Source organism: Octodon degus, unplaced genomic scaffold, assembly GCF_000260255.1.
Source record: "Octodon degus isolate 3935 unplaced genomic scaffold, OctDeg1.0 scaffold00315, whole genome shotgun sequence".
Classification (NCBI taxonomy): Eukaryota; Metazoa; Chordata; class Mammalia; order Rodentia; family Octodontidae; genus Octodon; species Octodon degus.
In genome coordinates this window covers 765,068-770,943 of record NW_004524891.1, presented here as the reverse complement: position 1 = coordinate 770,943, position 5,876 = coordinate 765,068, and the positions used below count along the sequence as shown (strand labels likewise).

The 5,876-nt window shown below is 41.5% G+C and overlaps 1 protein-coding gene across 5 annotated transcripts in view; it reads right to left on the bottom strand.

Moving 5' to 3' along the window:
- Kdm4a (lysine demethylase 4A) overlaps positions 1 to 5,876 on the bottom strand; it is a 66,410-nt gene that overhangs the window by 38,050 nt on the left and 22,484 nt on the right. The gene's annotated exons all lie outside the window — the stretch shown is intronic.

Below are 5,876 nucleotides of genomic sequence, written 5' to 3'. Positions count from 1 at the left end.
AAAGAAAGAAAAACAAGGGGCCAGGGAGATAGCTCAGTGGAATAAGCACTTGCCTGGCAAGCAAAAGGACCTGAGTTCAGTCCCTGGTTCTGAAAAAAAAAAAAAAAGCTAAGGGGCTTGTGACTATATGCAAGACACCTCAAAACGAGCACAGAACCCTCTCCAGATTCTCAGCACAAAAAAAATGGTATTTGCGGTAATGGATATATCAGCTACCCTGATCTGAGCACTGCATGTGGCATACAGGAATTAACAATGTTACACTGAAGCTGGGATGGTGGTGCATGATTATAAGCCCATCACTTGGGAGGCTGAGCCAGGAGGACAGCCACAAGCACAAGGGCAACCCAGAGTACATAGTGAGTTCAATGTCAGCTTGAAGTACACAGTGAGACCCTATGTTAAAATATAAAATAAGCAAACAAGTTAAAATAAAATCACACTGTACTCGTAAATATGTATGTTTATTGTGGGTCAAAAAAAAAATATATATATATATGGAGATGTTTTTAGAGACAGTGTCTTACTGTGTAATTCAGGCTGGTTTAAACTCAGCAGGTAGCCCAGGCTGACTGGAACTCGAGGTCATATTCCTGCCTCAGTCTCCCAAGTGCTGAGAATACAAATGTGCCAACACACCCAATCCTAAAAATGAAAATATTATTTTTAAAAATCACTACTTAAAAGTTCTCAACTACTGGAACATGGCAGAGTGGTTTAGAGGCTCTCTGAGATTTATACTGGAACATCAGAAAGAAAAGAAAGTGGGTCCCTTAGGACCCACCAAGGGTCTGTAGTGACAGCTGAAGCCCATGGGAAGGGTGAAGAGTTCAAAGGGCGCTTTCTCCAAGCCCTACCTCACTGTATGGGAGCGGAGGCTCAAACCTGCAGGTGTGGCGACTACTGGCAACCTCACAGGCCTCCATGGAGATGCATCAGTGGAACAAAGCACCCGACTGAGCACAACGCAGTGCCTGGATCAGATTTCCCACAGGACAGGGCAGCTGCCAGTAGCCATCCTTGAGAGGAGCTAACTAAGTTAGGAACTCAGCGCAGCTATGGGATGATCCATCTAGCAACTCCCAGTATAAGGCTGAGGCAGAACCAAGTTTTAAGCCATCAGGAAGTCAAGGAAGGGGCCGAGGACATGGCTCAGCAGAGTAAGAGCTTGCCTGGCAAGTGCAAGGGCCGGAGTTCAATCCCCAGTTCCACCAAAAAAAAAAAAAAAGGAAGTCAAGGAGCCAAGTCCAGACTGGCAAATACACACACAGTACTGCAGGCAGAACAAACTGGGTTCCACCATCACATCCAGAAACCAGTTTGAGGATGTGAGGGCGATCTGGCTGCGACATCTGTCACCCCACTGCTAGCCAGGGTTGATTCGGCTGATGTGGCTGGCGAGGCGGGTGTCCCTGTCCTCCCTCAACGATCCATGTGTGTCCCTCCCCAAGCTGCACGCTTGGTCGAAGACGACGACCACCCCCGACAGAGAAGGAGCACTCCTCGGTCAGGGGTATACGAGTAGCTGCACTCCCCAGCTAGAACCTCCAAACAAGCTCTCAGAAACCAGTGTGAACTTCAGTGGACTTAAGGTACGCACTTGCTGGGATTATCCACTACCTAACGCACGTGCATACATACCCCCCAAATCTACAGCTGGCTTGCTGATTAATCAACTCAAATCTGCATTCCTGTCTGCTCACTGCAGCAGTTAACAGCTGACACACACACCTTGGACTTTTTTTTAAATTCTCGTCCTTTTTTAGATTGTCTTATCTTTGTTTTGTGTTGTTTTCTTATCTCTTCATTGGTTTCCTTTTTATAAATGTGAACAAATATTCATAGTTTTTTGGTTGTTGTTCTTTATCTGGTCTGTTCCTGTTTCTCTTTCTCTGTCTTATTCACCAATTTCCCAAACTCTGCATAATCTTTGTCCAGCAGGGCTTCTAATCTCTTCCTCCTCCATTTCTGGACCTTCCCCCCCCCCCCCCCCCAGCCCCTTCTAAATTTTCTCCCAAGGTAAAAATCACCATACTGAGGGCATATTTACTGTATACAATTTTCTGGTTATATAGCCACACATAGTTCACACAGTTAAAGGTAGCAAATTAATACTTAACTTCAGTTTGTCATTTTCTAGGCTGTGTTTGATGCTACTGTTATTGCTTATTATACCACTTCAGCCAAGTGACATAACTGTTCTAACCAGCTGTTCTTTCTTGTGTGCCAAGACTGAGAATGCCTAGAGATCATAAACAATACTACAGGCCAGTGCCAAAGAACCAGAGGCTTGGGCCAAGTAGACAGCAACTTCTTATCCCCAATAAATTGAAGAGGCAGGCTCGTGCAACAGACTCAAAACTCAAAAGCCAGTGACGTTTGGGACACATCTGAGAAGTAGTCATTTCCTAAAGGTTCTAAATTCCAGCAATAAAGCTACTTGCCATAAGCAACTTACCAGCATCAACCTAGGAATTAAAGTAAAAGAAAACAAAATGAGAAGACAACCAAGATGCAACCCCAGACTTGGAGCTCACCAATGGCAAATCCAGAAGGCAATGAAGTAGAACAATTCAAAAGTCACCCACTTGAACTTTCTAAAGTAGTAACAAAGCAGATCAATGAGGTTCTAGGAAAAAAAATCAAGTCAGAAATAATTTCTCAGAGAACTACAGAGATGGTGACCAAAATGAAAGGAATGGTTAGTGACTCAAGAGCATATACAGATATTAAAAAAAAAAAAAAAAAAAAAAAGACACAGGAAAATGATGGAAATCACGACTGCCCACCATAGGAAAGAAATAGAATCCACTGAAAGATTTAAACAGGTAGCTGGGAGATTAGTAACTCCACTTAAACATACTCAGCAGAGTAAGCCATTGTGAGGGCAGAATATCAGAAATGGAAAACAGGATTGTGGTTAGCAACCATGAAAAGAAAAATTTCTGAAAAATAGCAAGAAACCAAAAGCAAAATAATCCAACAATTTCTAGATGATGCAGACAATAACAGGACTGATCAGAGACAAATGAAAAAACAGGAGATAGCGCAAGCAACATAAAAACCTGTTCACAGAAGTAATGGCAAAAAACTGCTCAAGAACGGAAAAATTATCTGATAAATAGATAAATAAGGCATACAGAACTCCAATTAGCCATTATTTCTTAAAAGAAAAAAAAAAAAAAAAACTTGAGGCGGGGGAGATGGCTCAGTGGAAAAAGCGCTTCCCTGGCAAGCGCAAGGGTCTGAGTTCAATCCCCGGTTCTGCAAAAAAAAAAAAAAAACCTACACTGAGGCAAATAATAGTCAAGATTCCAGAAACTCAACACAAGACTAAAACAGTAAAACCTGTTAGAAAAAACAAACAAATCATCTAAAGAGGAAAGCCCATGAGAATCACACCATACTTCTCAAGACAAATCCTCAAGTTAAGGAGAGCTTGCAGTGAAGTATTTCTTTTTTTTTTTGGTACCAGAAATCAAACTCACAACCTCACACTTGCCAGGCAGATGTACCACTGAGCTATATCCCCAGCCCACAATGAAGTATTTCAAGCCCTTAGAGAAAACAACCTCCAACTCAGATTGATGTACCCATCAAACTAATTATTCAAATTTGATGGAAAAATGAGATACTTCCACAAAGAATACCTGAAGAGATTAATTACCTCTGAGCTAGCACTCCAAAACGTTCTGAAAGACATCCTAGAGATAACAAGGACTACAATTCCATGAAGCCCAACAGAATGCATCTGCCAGGTAAGCAATTAAACGGAAAAAAAGGGCAAAAATAACAACATATGAAAATAACATGACAAGGATGAATCAGTACATTCAGCTATAATCATCATTAATGGTCTCAATTCACCAATTAATCAAAAGAAAGACTGGCTAATTGGATCAAGAAGCAAGAGTCAGCGATATGTTGCATACAAGAAACACGTTTAATTCATCAAAATTAAGGAAAACAGGATTCCATGTTAACAATAACTCAGAAAAAAGTAGGGTGGCTATTCTGTGTGCACACAAAGTGGATTTTAAGCCAAGCCTGATTAAGAAAAACATAAAAGTCACTACATACTAAGGGAACAATCCAAGAGGAAAAGACAAGGATCATAAATATATATGCATGAAATACTAGTGCACCCAGATATACATAAAGCTTAATAGACATAGAAAATCAAGGGGCCGGGAAGATAGCTCAGTAGAATAAGCACTTGCCTGGCAATCACAAGGGCCTGAGTTCAATCCCTGGTTCCAGGAAAAAAAAAAAAAAAATCAAGTAAGAGCTTTTTTTGCCACCTTAGGATCACAATCCTTTAGACCACAACTCCAGAGGGTCCGATGCTCTAGGACTTTCTTCACTGAAAAGGCTAACTGTATTACTGGTAGGCACTAGAGGCCTTCAACTAAGCTGCAAAGCTCTAAAGGAGAAATATTTTAAGTTCCCTGAAAACTGTGACAAGTATGCTGAAAGATTTTGTAATGGGGGGCTTGCAGGTTAGCTCAGTTTTTTAAGCACCTGCTTCAGCAAACCCACCCAGGCACAGGGGACCATGGTTCAATCCCCAGCTCCATGTGCCTTATCAGACGTGCCCTTAAGGCAGCCTGAGCCAGCCAAAAAAAAAAAAAAATTCTTCTCAACTTTGTGGCCTGCCGGAGAGCTCAGTTGTTTAAAGGGCCACTTGGGCAAATGCAGTCAGGCACACAGGACCAGAGGTTCAATCCTCAGTTCCACAAGCCACTCCAGACCCACCATTAAGGCAGCCTGAACTAGCCAAAAAAAAAAAAAAAAAAAAAAAAAAATCCTCCAATAGGGGAGTTGGGGGTTAGTTCAGTTGTTTAAGTGCCTGCTCTGGCAAACCCAGTCAGGCACAGGGGACCACAGGTGGATCCCCAGTTCCACATGCCTTACCAGACCCACCCCTAAGGCAGCCTGAGCCAGCCAAAAAAAAAAAAAAGCCTTCTCAATTTTAGGGGCTGGGGAGATAAGATAGCTCAGTGGAATAAGTGCTTGCCTTGCAAGTGCAGGGTTCTGAGTTTGATGCCTGGTACCACCAAAAAAAAAAAAGATTTGGTAATGGGTGAGGATAGAGGTGACGACCTTGTTCCTCTACCAAATGTTAATGCTGCAATACTAAAAAAGGTCATTCAGTAGCGTACCCACCAGAAGTATCACCCTCCTCCAGAGAATGAGAACAAAGTAAAGTGTACAGATGATAACCTGTTGCTGTGTGGGATCAAGAATTCCTGAAAGTTGACCAAGTCTTTTTAAACTTATGCTGGCAGATTAGACATCAAAGGTTTCCTTGATGTTACATGCAAGACTGTTGCCAATATGATCAATGTGAAAAATCCTTAAGAGATTCAAGACTTTCAATGTCAAAAGTTACTTAAGAGGGGCCAGGAATATAGCTCAGTGGCGTAAGTGCCTGCCTGGCAAGTACAAGGTCCCAAGTTCAATATCTGGTACTGAAAAAAAAATATTACTTAAGAGAAAGAAGCCCAGGTACAGAAGAACCAGTGGTGGCAAGAGAAGAGAAATGCTGTGCCTGACACTGTAAAAATATAAGGACTGCTCCAAATATTCATTGCACTGTTGTTTATAATTATTACTGCTAGACAAACAAGAGACAAATGCAGCACCAAATCAATTATATTAGCATAATACTGTCCTCATTGCATGTATAGTTTGGTTACTGATTCCAAACCAATGCCTGAATTTCTTCTAATCTGAGTAAAAGTTGGTGATTTTTCTTTAAATAAAACTGAACTGTGGTTCTAATGGTGTTTGTAAATAGGATCACAAGTCCGCATCTTGTACAGCAATTAACCACTAAGAAGAATATATGCAGTGTATTATTTGTTGAAAAATAA